At 46.3% G+C, this 13,355-nt stretch overlaps 1 protein-coding gene across 1 annotated transcript in view; it reads left to right on the top strand.

The window, feature by feature from the left end:
- Window positions 1-13,355, top strand: part of LOC128695569 (uncharacterized) — an 854,631-nt gene that overhangs the window by 567,128 nt on the left and 274,148 nt on the right. The window lies entirely within an intron of this gene.

The following is a 13,355-nucleotide window of genomic DNA, read 5'->3' as shown; positions in this document are numbered from 1 at the left end:
ATTGTATTGTGTGGTGGTTGTATTGTATGGTGATTGTATTGTATGGTGGTTGTATTATATGGTGGTTGTATTGTGTGGTGGTTGTATTGTATGGTGGTTGTATTGTGTGGTGGTTGTACCAGGTAAACTCCAGGTATGGTGATTGTATTGTGTGGTGGTTGTATTGTATGGTGGTTGTATTGTGTGGTGATTGTATTGTGTGGTGGTTGTATTGTATGGTGGTTGTATTGTATGGTGATTGTATTGTACGGTGGTTGTATTGTATGGTGGTTGTATTGTGGTGGTTGTATTGTGTGGTGATTGTATTGTGTGGTGGTTGTATTGTATGGTGGTTGTATTGTATGGTGATTGTATTGTCTGGTGGTTGTATTGTCTGGTGGTTGTATTGTATAGTGGTTGTATTGTGTGGTGGTTGTATTGTGTGGTGATTGTATTGTGTGGTGATTGTATTGTATGGTGGTTGTATTGTGTGGTGATTGTATTGTGTGGTGGTTGTATTGTATGGTGGTTGTATTGTGTGGTGGTTGTATTGTGTGGTGGTTGTATTGTATGGTGGTTGTATTGTGTGGTGGTTGTATTGTATGGTGATTGTATTGTGTGGTGGTTGGTGTAATGTGGTTATTCCTATTTAAAAACAAGCTAAGAACTGCCTGTAGAATTATTGAGAGGAGATTCGTATACTGACGATGAACAGGAAATAGTGAAATCCTAAAAGATCAGTATGAGTCTGTGTTCAGCAACCCACTAAATGACAGCAAGGTGAAAATGCAGAAATATTTTTCACTCCAGCAGACGGCCGCGCAGACCAACTAACTGACATTAGTACAGATCCCATAGATTTCTCAGCACCTGGACCAGATTCATGGAATGTTCTGTTTATAAAGAAGTGCAAAGTACCACTAGCACGAGCCCTCAGTATTCTAAGTGAAGTACCGGAGGCCTTAAAGAGTGCAGACATAGCTCCTTTGCATAAGGAAGGTAGTAGAGCACTAGCTAAAAATTACAGACCAGTAGCCCTAACTTCTGACATCATAAAAATCTTCGAAAGAGTGATGAGACAGCAGATTATAAATTTCATGGACCATCACAACCCGAACCAGCATGGTTTTAGAACAGGACAATCATGTCTGTCACAGCTGCTGAACCATTATGACAGAATTACGGTGGCATTGAAAGACGACCAAAACGCAGATGTGATTTACACAGATTTTACAAAGGCTTTTGACAGATATGATCATGGAGTGATAGCGCACAAAATGAGGGCCATAGGCATTATGTAGTAGTAAACTGTCATAGGTATTATGTAGTAGTAAATTGTCATAGGTATTATGTAGTAGTAAACAGAGCAAAATCCAGCACCAGCGAGGTAAAAAGCTTAAGTCTCCAAGGCACTGTCGTGGCACCTCTGCTGTTTCTCACTCTCATAGCAGACATAAAAACACCCGTCACAGTTTTATATCATCTGCAGATGACACTAAAATAAGCATGAAAGTCACTTTGGCAGAAGACACTGAGAAAATACAGGAAGATATTAACAGTGGTTTCCAGTGGGCAGTGGAGAACATGACATTCAGTGATGATAAGTTCCATCTGCTTAGGTATGGAAAGAATGAAGAACTCTAAAGGAACACTGTATACATAACTCAAGAGGATCACCAAATAGAACGAAAGGAACACGTGAAAGATTTGGGAATAATTGTGTCGACTGACCTTTCAGAGAAGACAAGACAAAGATCACGACAGCCAGGAGGATGACGGGGTGGGTATTAAGAACCTTCAAAACAAGGGAAGTAATGTCAGTGGCGACACTTTTAAAATCGCTAGTGCTCCCTCATTTGCAATATTGCTCAGTGTTGACGGCCCCGTTCAAGGCAGGAGAAATATCAGAGCTGGAACAAATACAGAGATCGTTTACGGCCCGCATAGAGCCAGTGAAGCGGAGGAGAGATACGTAATATATACCTGGAACGTACTCGAGAGCCTGGTTCCAAATCTGCACACTGTCATAACAACATACTGGAGCGACAGATATAGGAGGAAGTGCAAAATAAACCCAGTGAAAAGCAGAGGCGCCGTTTGCACAGTAAGACAATATTGTATCAACATCCGTGGTCCCAGATTATTCAACATCTTACTAGAAGATATCAGAAACATTGCTGGAACAAGTACGAAAGTCAACAAGAGGAAACTGGACAAGTATTAACCAGGCTGTGATGGATATGTTGGCCAGCGCACCTCCAGCAGCAGTAGCCTGGTTAACCAGACTAGCACCAGACGAGCCTGGCCCATGGCCGGGCTCCGGGAGTAGAAAGGTTCTTGAAACTCATCAAAGGTATATCAAAGGTTCTGTGATGGTGATTGTGTGTTGTGGTTGTGTGATTGTGTTGCGATTGTGTTGTGGTGCAGGTTATTGTCTTTTATGGTGGTGACTGTGTTGTGTGGTGGTTGTGTGGGGTGATTGTGTGATGGTTATTGTGTGTGGTGATTGTGTTGCGTGGAGGTGATTGTTGTGGTGGTTATTGTATTGTTGTGGTGATTAGTATTACTCACAATTTCAATAATATTTCTGGTTAAAAAATACAGCAAAGGATTTATATTTTATTGAGCAACCTGGTGTATATACCGTGTATATATACCGTGTATATATACCGTGTTGCTTTCAGCAGTAGATGTACCCAGGCTTCTTTGTGTATATCAGTGTTCCAAACTCCTAGACGTGTTTGTGTGTACACTCGCCTAGTTGTGGTTGCAAGGGTCGTCGAATCTTAGTTCCTGGCCCTGTGTGTGTTTGCATGTGTGTTTGCGCGTATGTTTGCGTGTGTTCTGTCCATCAATCTGATGGACTGAACACATCGCCTCCAGGCTGAGGGACTGATTACCTCAAACTCCACCTTATCTTCCGCTGGTATTCTCTGTATTGGACTGAAGAAGCCACTGGCTGGAGAAACGTTTCCTCAATAAAGATTCCCACATGTTAAACAGGTGCCTCACTCTTCAACCTTTATTTTAACTGCAGTGACCTCTGCTAGTTCCTCTCTCTCTCTCTCTCTCTCTCTCTCTCTCTCTCTCTCTCTCTCTCTCTCTCTCTCTCTCTCTCTCTCTCTCTCTCTCTCTCTCTCTTTCTCTCTCTCTCTCTCTCTCTCTCCTTTAAGTCTTTTGCTCAGCACTTGACAAACTTCTCTGTTGTTCTCTTTTAATGTCACTTGTTCCTTCCTCAGTCTTATTATTTACGTCACTGGAGCCACTTTGGTTCAGTTTGGTTTTCAGGTGTTCTGTACAGTCTGCCGTAAAAAAATATACATTATCAAAAAAATGACAGTGGAGGAGTAAGTGATAAGGAAGGAAGGAAGGAAGGAAGGAAGGATTGAGGGAGGTTGACTGAGTAGGACAGAAACTGCAAAGTGATGTGCAAAAGATTGTGTTGGTGGGTGTGGTCCTGTGTGAGAGGTGAAGGGTTGGGGTGAAGGGTACGGGTGAGAGGGTGTGGGTGAGGGGTTGCAACAGAGGGGTTGAGAAACAGGTGTAAGGCTCAATACTACTTCGCAGCCCTTGTTAGTGATGGCACCAGCAAGTAGTGTGGTAGTGGCGGGTGTGTCACACGATGGTAGTGGTGTGTCACACGATGGTGGTGGTGGTGTGTCACACGATGGTGGTGGTGTGTCACACGATGGTGGTGGTGGGTGTCACACGATGGTAGTGGTGTGTCACACGATGGTGGTGGTGGGTGTCACACGATGGTAGTGGTGTGTCACACGATGGTGGTGGTGGTGTGTCACACGATGGTGGTGGTGTCACATGATAGTGGTGGTGGTGTGTCACACGATGATGCTGGGAGGGGGGAGGGAGGAACCATGGTTGTATCAAAGTTAACCATCTCGGAAAGTTTGAAGCTAATCGGAAGATGCATTCTGAAGTTATTGCTGAACCCCCATCAGTTTCAAAGTTCATTGAACCATTCTAATCAGTTGACAAAGTGACGTCACTACTGCGCCAATAACAACCCAACATTTATAAGTAGGATGTCCACTGTTGAAAATTCGTGTCAGTGGCACAATACTTGTGTAGTGTATAATTATGGTTGAATATCAAAATGGTATACAATACCGACAGGTTGGTAGGTAAGACACATAGGCAACAGTTAGGCTACTTTATTCCGAAACGTTTCGCCTACACAGTAGGCTTCTTCAGTCGAATACAGAAAGTAGGCAGGAACAGTAGAGATGTGAAGACGATGTAATCAGTCCATCACCCTTGAAGTCGTAGATTTGAGGTTGTCAGTCCCTCAGCCTGGAGAAGTTCTGTTCCATAGTCAGGAACTATCTGACTATGGAACTGTTGCGTATGTGTCTTGCCTATAATTATGGTAATACCATTTATATACAGGGTACTTTACCAAGCCTTAGTTACGTGATCCCTTTGAACTGCGCAAGACCAGTGTAGACCGTGTCTACCCACCTGTTTCACATACCTCCCGCTAGATGGAATTGCTGGCCTAAGGCCTAGTTTCAGAAGTGTTCGACAAAGGGCAGACCCCTAGGTCCATCTCTCTCTCTCTCTCTCTCTCTCTCTCTCTCTCTCTCTCTCTCTCTCTCTCTCTCTCTCTCTCTCTCTCTCTCTCTCTCTCTCTCTGCTTTGCAGAGGGCTAGTGATAAGTTATTTCATCAAATCGTGCGACATGCAGTGACCGGAAAAGAGTTTGGAATGCTTAACAATTTGCAAATGCATGTGTGTGTATGTATATATATATATATATATATATATATATATATATATATATATATATATATATATATATATATATATATATATATATATGAACTGAGATGCGCATATCTGACGATATACGTGCTATATTAAGCTATCCTTCATAGTTGTAAACAGTGGTGATGGCCGCCGCAGCAGCTGTGTTTGTCTTCTTCTGCTGCTGCTGCTGCTCCCCCCACGTACGTACGTAAGGACTCATTCACAAGTCTGCCATTCATGGCAGAAGCTGTGCTCTAGTATACTCTCTAAACAATATCATGTTTCCTATAGAAAAAAAAGAAAGGGAGAGAAATGTGTTGATGGCGGCCGGTCACCCCCTTCACACCCAAACATTATTACGTTAGGTTAAGACAGAGGTGATGATGTAGGGTGATTACTGGTGTTCTGCTGCCGCAACACAACCCTACACACCATTATACAACCCTACACACCATGATACAACCCTACACACCATGATACAACCCTACACACCATGATACAACCCTACACACCATGATACAACCCTACACACCATGATACAACCCTACACACCATGACACAACCCTATACACCATGATACAACCCCACACACCATGATGCAACCCTACACACCATGATACAACCCTACACACCATGATACAACCCTACACACCATGATACAACCCTACACACCATGACACAACCCTATACACCATGATACAACCCCACACACCATGATGCAACCCTACACACCATGATACAACCCCACACACCATGATACAACCCTACACACCATGATACAACCCTACACACCATGATACAACCCTACACACCATGATACAACCCTACACACCATGATACAACCCTACACACCATGACACAACCCTATACACCATGATACAACCCCACACACCATGATGCAACCCTACACACCATGATACAACCCTACACACCATGATACAACCCTACACACCATGATACAACCCTACACACCATGATACAACCCTACACACCATGACACAACCTATACACCATGATACAACCCCACACACCATGATGCAACCCTACACACCATGATACAACCCTACACACCATGATACAACCCTACACACCATGATACAACCCTACACACCATGATACAACCCTACACACCATGATGCAACCCTACACACCATGATACAACCCTACACACCATGATGCAACCCTACACACCATGATACAACCCCACACACCATGATACAACCCTACACACCATGATACAACCCTACACACCATGATACAACCCTACACACCATGATACAACCCTACACACCATGACACAACCCTATACACCATGATACAACCCCACACACCATGATGCAACCCTACACACCATGATACAACCCTACACACCATGATACAACCCTACACACCATGATACAACCCAACACACCATGATACAACCCTACACACCATGATACAACCCTACACACCATGATACAACCCCACACAAACCATGACACAACCCTACACACCATGATACAACCCTACACACCATGATACAACCCTACACACCATGATACAACCCTACACACCATGATACAACCCTACACACCATGATACAACCCCACACAAACCATGACACAACCCTACACACCATGATACAACCCTACACACCATGATACAACCCTACACACCATGATACAACCCTACACACCATGACACAACCCTACACACCATGATACAACCCTACACACCATGATACAACCCCACACAAACCATGACACAACCCTACACACCATGATACAACCCTACACACCATGATACAACCCTACACACCATGATACAACCCCACACACCATGATGCAACCCTACACACCATGATACAACCCTACACACCATGATACAACCCTACACACCATGATACAACCCTACACACCATGATACAACCCTACACACCATGATACAACCCTACACACCATGATACAACCCCACACAAACCATGACACAACCCTACACACCATGATACAACCCTACACACCATGATACAACCCTACACACCATGATACAACCCTACACACCATGACACAACCCTACACACCATGATACAACCCTACACACCATGATACAACCCCACACAAACCATGACAACCCCCCAACCACAGACACACACACACAAACAAGTGGAAATCCTTTGTCACAAACCTATTGAAGTTTTACGACAAAGTACCAAATAAGGAGAGAGAGAGAAAGAGAGAGAGAGAGAGAGAGAGAGAGAGAGAGAGAGAGAGAGGGAGAGACAGAGACAGACAGACAGACAAACAGGTGGGTAGACTGCATTTTCTTGTACTGCAAGAAGGCTTTCGACACAAGTTCCTCACAAGAGATAAGTGCAAAAGCTAGAGGAGCATGCACTAATAACAGGGAAGGCACTGTGTGTGATGATTGGTTTGAAAAACCGACAAGTTGAAGATTGAGACACTTATGCAGCATATAGGAATCTTTATTCAGGAAACGTTTCGCCACACAGTGGCTTCATCGGTCCAATACAAAGAGGAAGGCGTAAGGAGAGGAGGAGAATGAGGTAATCAGTCCCTCAACCTGGAGTCGATGTGTTCAGTCCATCAATCATCTACAAGAAACGTTTCCTGAATAAAGATTCCCATATGCTGCATAAGTGTCTCAATCTTCATCAGGGAAGGCACTGCAGTGGATCAGAGAATACCTGATAGGAAGGAAACAACGAGTGTATAAGTGGAAGATGGGTATTAATAATGGGGATATTAAGAAGGTCTTGAGGATATCTCTCCAAGAGAGAACCCGCAGTAATGGATTTAAATTAGACAAGTTTAGATTTAGAAAGGATATAGGAAAGTATTGGTTTGGAAATAGGGTAGCTGATGAGTGGAACAGTCTACCTAGTTGGGTTATTGAGGCTAGGACTTTGGGTAGTTTCAAATTTAGGTTAGATAAATATATGAGTGAGAGGGGTTGGATTTGAGTGGGTCTTGCAAATGAGTGGATAGTTATCAGAGCTTATTTCTTGGGTAGCATTGAAAATTAGGTTGGGCAAATGTTTTGTTAGTGGGATGGATTGTAAAGGACCTGCCTAGTATGGGCCAACAGGCCTGCTGCAGTGATCCTCCTTTCTTATGTTCTTATGTTCTTATGAGTGATGATACGTGACGAGGTGTCAGAGTGGGCGAGTGTGATTAGCGGGGCGCCACAAGGGTCAATCCTAGGACCAGTGCTGTTTCTGGTATATGTGAATGATATAACGGAAGGAATATATTCAGAGGTGTACCAGTTTGCAGACGACGTGAAGCTAATGCGAAGAATTAAAACGGATGAGGATCAGGTAGAATCACAAAGGGATCTGGACAGGCTGCAAGCCTAGTCCAGCAACTGCTCCTGGAGTTTAACCCCACCAAGTGCAAAGTTATGAAGATTGGGGAAGTTCAGAGAAGACCGCAGACAGAGTACAGGCTACGGGGGCCAAAGACTGCGAACCTCACTCAAGGAAAAGGATCTTGGAGTGAGTTTCAGCCGAACACATCCCCTGTGGTACACATCAACCATATAACTGCTGCAGCATACGGTCACCTGGTAAACCTGAGAATAGCGTTACCTTGTACACCAGTGACATGATGGTTACTACCTGGTACACCAGTGACGTGAAGGATGGTTACTGACTGTACCCGGAGGGAGGGAGTGGGAGGGTTGTCTGCACTAGGAAGGAGGGAGGGAGGGAGGGTTGTCTGTACTAGGAGGGAGGGAGGGTTGTCTGTACTAGGAGGGAGGGAGGGTTGTCTGTACCAGAAGGGAGGGAGGGTTGTCTGTACCAGGAGGGAGGGAGGGAGGGTTGCCTGTACCACGAGGGAGGGAGGGAGGGTTGCCTGTATCACGAGGGAGGGAGGGAGGGAGGGTTGCCTGTATCACGAGGGAGGGAGGGTTGCCTGTACCACGAGGGAGGGAGGGAGGGTTACCTGTACCACGAGGGAGGGAGGGTTGCCTGTACCAGGAGGGAGGGAGGGAGGGTTGTCTGTATCCGGAGGGAGGGAGGGAGGGTTGCCTGTACCAGGAGGGAGGGAGGGAAAGTTGTCTGTATCCGGAGGGAGGGAGGGAAGGTTGCCTGTATCCGGAGGAAGGGAGGGAGGGTTGTCTGAACCAGGAGGGAGGGAGGGAGGGAGGGTTGTCTGTATCCGTAGGAAGGGAGGGAGGGTTGTCTGTACCAGGAGGGAGGGAGGGAGGGTTGTCTGTACCAGGAGGGAGGGAGGGAGGGAGGGTTGTCTGTACCAGGAGGGAGGGAGGGAGGGTTGTCTGTATCCGGAGTGAGGGAGGGAGGGTTGCCTGTACCAGGAGGGAGGGAGGGAGGGTTGCCTGTACCACGAGGGAGGGAGGGGGGGTTACCTGTACCACGAGGGAGGGAGGGAGGGAGGGAGGGTTGCCTGTACCACGAGGGAGGGAGGGAGGGTTACCTGTACCACGAGGGAGGGAGGGTTGCCTGTACCAGGAGGGAGGGAGGGTTGCCTGTACAACGAGGGAGGGTGGGTTGTCTGTATCCGGAGGGAGGGAGGGAGGGTTGCCTGTACCAGGAGGGAGGGAGGGAGGGAAAGTTGTCTGTATCCGGAGGGAGGGAGGGAAGGTTGCCTGTATCCGGAGGGAGGGAGGGAGGGTTGCCTGTGTCCGGAGGGAGGGAGGGAGGGTTGCCTGTACCAGGAGGGAGGGAGGGAGGGAGGGTTGTCTGTATCCGGAGGGAGGGAGGTTACCTGGAGGTTACCTGGAGGTTATTCCGGGGATCAACGCCCCCGCGGCCCGGTCCACGACCAGGCCTCCCGATGGATCAGGGCCTGATCAACTAGGCTGTTACTGCTGGCCGCACGCAGTCCGACGTACGAGCCACAGCCCGGCTGATCCGGCACTGACTTTAGGTATCTGTCCAGCTCTCTCTTGAAGGCAGCCAGGGGTTTATTGGCAATTCCCCTAATGCTTGATGGGAGGCTGTTGAACAGTTTTGGGCCCCGGACACTTATGGTGTTTTCTCTTAGTGTACCAATGGCGCCCCTACTTTTTATTGGCGGCATTTTGCATCGCCTGCCCAGTCTTTTACTTTCGTAGGGAGTGATTTCTGTGTGCAGATTTGGGACCATTCCTTCCAAGATTTTCCAAGTGTAGATTATGATATATCTCTCCCTCCTGCGTTCCAACGAGTACAAGTCAAGTGCTTTCAAGCGTTCCCAGTAGTTAAGGTGCTTGACAGAACTTATACGTGCAGTAAAGGATCTCTGTACACTCTCTAGATCTGCGATTTCACCTGCTTTGTATGGAGATGTTAATGTACAGCAGTATTCCAGCCTAGAGAGAACAAGTGATTTGAAAAGGATCATCATGGGCTTGGCATCTCTCGTTTTGAAAGTTCTCATTATCCATCCTATCATTTTCTTTGCACGTGCGATCGTGGCACTGTTGTGATCCTTGAAAGTGAGATCCTCAGACATTACTACTCCCAGGTCCCTTACATTATTTTTCCGCTCTATTGTATGGCCGGAGTCAGTAGTATACTCTGTTCTAGTTATTAGGGACGGATGCCTGTACCAGGAGGGAGGGAGGGAGGGTTGGCTGTACCAGGAGGGAGGGAGGGTTGCCTGTATCCGGAGGGAGGGAGGGAGGGTTGCCTGTACCAGGAGGGAAGGAGGGAGGGTTGCCTGTACCAGGAGGGAGGAAGGGAGGGTTGCCTGTACCAGGAGGGAGGGAGGGAGGGAGGGAAGGTTACCTGTACCACGAGGGAGGGAGGGTTGCCTGTACCAGGAGGGAGGGAGGGTTGCGTGTACCACGAGGGAGGGAGGGAGGGAGGGTTGTCTGTATCCGAAGGGAGGGTGGGAGGGTTGCCTGTACCAGGAGGGAGGGAGGGAGGGTTGCCTGTACCAGGAGGGAGGGAGGGAAAGTTGTCTGTATCCGGAGGGAGGGAGGGAGGGAGGGGAAGTTGTCTGTGTCCGGAGGGTGGGAGGGTTGCCTGTACCAGGAGGGAGGGAGGGAGGGTTGCCTGTACCAGGAGGGAGGGAGGGAGGGAGGGAGGGTTGCCTGTACCAGGAGGGAGGGAGGGTTGCCTGTACCAGGAGGGAGGGAGGGAGGGTTGCCTGTATCCGGAGGGAGGGAGGGTTGCCTATATCCGGAGGGAGGGAGGGAGGGAGGGTTGTCTGTATCCGGAGGGAGGGAGGGATGGTTGCCTGTACCAGGAGGGAGGGAGGGAGGGCTGTACCAGGAGGGAGGGTTGGCTGTACCAGCAGCCAGACAGGAAGTGTTATTGACTGACTATCTCTTGACACATTCCCTTTAGGCTGCAGGACCTTGACAATGGTGGCGTGGGCGTGGGCGTGACCACACCAGGTGTGGGTTATGGGCGTAGACACAACGCCTCCTTGATTCCTTACTGTACCTCCTACACATACCTCGCGTAAAACACTTCCCTGATTGTACCTCCTACACTGTACCTTGTGTAAGACACTTACTGTACCTCCTACACTGACCTAACTGGACACACTTTCCTTACTGTACTGCCCTTCTGAATTATTATGTGAGCAATTACCTGCATGAGGTTTACAGGGGACTCCAATCCTTCCCAGCAACACAACTTAGCTAAGTGATGCTTACCCATAATGTACAGTAGTTTTTGTGGTGGCCATTGTAAATTCTAGCTCTAGTGGTAGTGTTAGGGTGCATTTCCAAAAAATAATAATTGTTATCCAGTAATTAAATGGTAAGTGGTAATATGAATTTCCTTTCTAATAACACTATTATAATTTATGTGCCATAATTACATTGTGTGCCCAGCAAACTTAATCATATACATTCAAGTAATTTGGGTGAGATATGTGGGACTTAGTCACAGTAGGTCACCATACTGTCACTCCCTCGATGCCCACTCCCTACCACTCGCAAAAAGCTAGACCTGACATTAAATTAATAATTCCAATATTAATACCAGCTACTCTGGTAAATTAAAGTTGTGTGGACTGTATATGATTAAGTTTGCTGGGCACACAATGTAATTATGGCACATAAATTATAATAGTGTTATTAGAAAGGAAATTCATATTACCACTTACCATTTAATTACTGGATAACAATTATTATTTTTTGGAAATGCACCCTAACACTACCACTAGAGCTAGAATTTACAATGGCCACCACAAAAACTACTGTACATTATGGGTAAGCATCACTTAGCTAAGTTGTGTTGCTGGGAAGGATTGGAGTCCCCTGTTTTTCCATTCTTGTTGTCATAATGTAAGCGCTTTCCACATTATTGATCCCAATTCTTCAGCAGGAACGTGTCAGCAATATACAGCTGATATTCACCAACTGACCTTCAAGGATGCCTGATTACTTTGCACAATTCAGTCCAGTGTTCACACATTAAATTCATTATGGCATCTCCCCGTCTGCCTCACTCAGCAGCTGTTCTACACCCCCCTCACTCAAAATTTCCTGAAAGGGTCAAATCAGCATCACATTTGATTACACAATTATTGTATTATTCAAATTTACATGTGCTAAATTAAGGGAATCCAAAATTTTCCACAGCCCTCACTGTACCTCCTCCATTGTATTTTTATCACTGTAACTTCATTGAATTGTCTTCACTGTACCTCCCTCACTGTATCCTCACTGTACCTCCCTCACTGTATCCTCACTGTACCTCTCCCCACCGTGCCTTTATTGTACCTTCCCTGTGTACCTCATTTAATATACCTCCTTCACATTGCCTCCCTCTTCCCACAAAAGGTGCTATCTGTCATTGTTATATCCCAAGTCAAAAATATAAACATGCATTTCAAACAACGAGGAACAATCAAATTCAACACTGAATACGCTGTATGGAAAATTTTCTAGGGTGCTTACCTGTATGTACCTCAACATTATATACATACCAGTAATCTCATTGGGAGACAATCATATTGTTTACCGTAGTCACCCCGTGTAGACATGTGAGAAAACTTAACCACCCCTGGTCGCACCAAGTGGTCCCCTCGACCTCACAATCTTATCCATATCTATCCGAGACCAGTATGGATTGGGTAGCACCCACAAGTACGGTGCTACTAATTAATTGTGGACTGTATAGATTATATTAGTTTAGCTGAATGAAGGGGAGGGGGGTAGGATACACCTGGATACATCCGTCAAGGAAAACATTTGTACATAATCCCACTACTTACCAGATGTTCTCTGGTGGTCACTTGATGTAGCTGGATCACTCGTAACCTATCTAATTATAACATACCACTACTGGCCAGTCTAAGGTTGCTATAACTAGAAGGGTTACTTAACTGTGGGTGATTGATATTCCTCATTTCTTGATTCACCATCTCATTTTCGGTGTCCTGCTACACCGACACGATTCTCATTCCAGCAGGACGAGGTATCCGCTGGTTTGTCCTGCTTTAGACGTCGTGACTCAAGGAGTTTCCCTTTCCTCGTCTCGTTAACAACGAGGTCTAGCGTGTTCACTCGGAGCAAACGACTTATTTCACTTCACATATTCTCTTAACTTAGCGTTATTATCCTTAATTACATTACAATTCACAAGACGATTTAATGACTCAAATTATTATACACATTAGAGATCACTCCATTAAGATCTGAGACCGATG

This window comes from Cherax quadricarinatus, chromosome 42 (assembly GCF_038502225.1).
Source record: "Cherax quadricarinatus isolate ZL_2023a chromosome 42, ASM3850222v1, whole genome shotgun sequence".
Lineage (NCBI taxonomy): Eukaryota > Metazoa > Arthropoda > Malacostraca > Decapoda > Parastacidae > Cherax > Cherax quadricarinatus.
The sequence above is the reverse complement of the archived record's forward strand: the minus strand, read 5'-3'. Positions and strand labels throughout refer to the sequence as shown.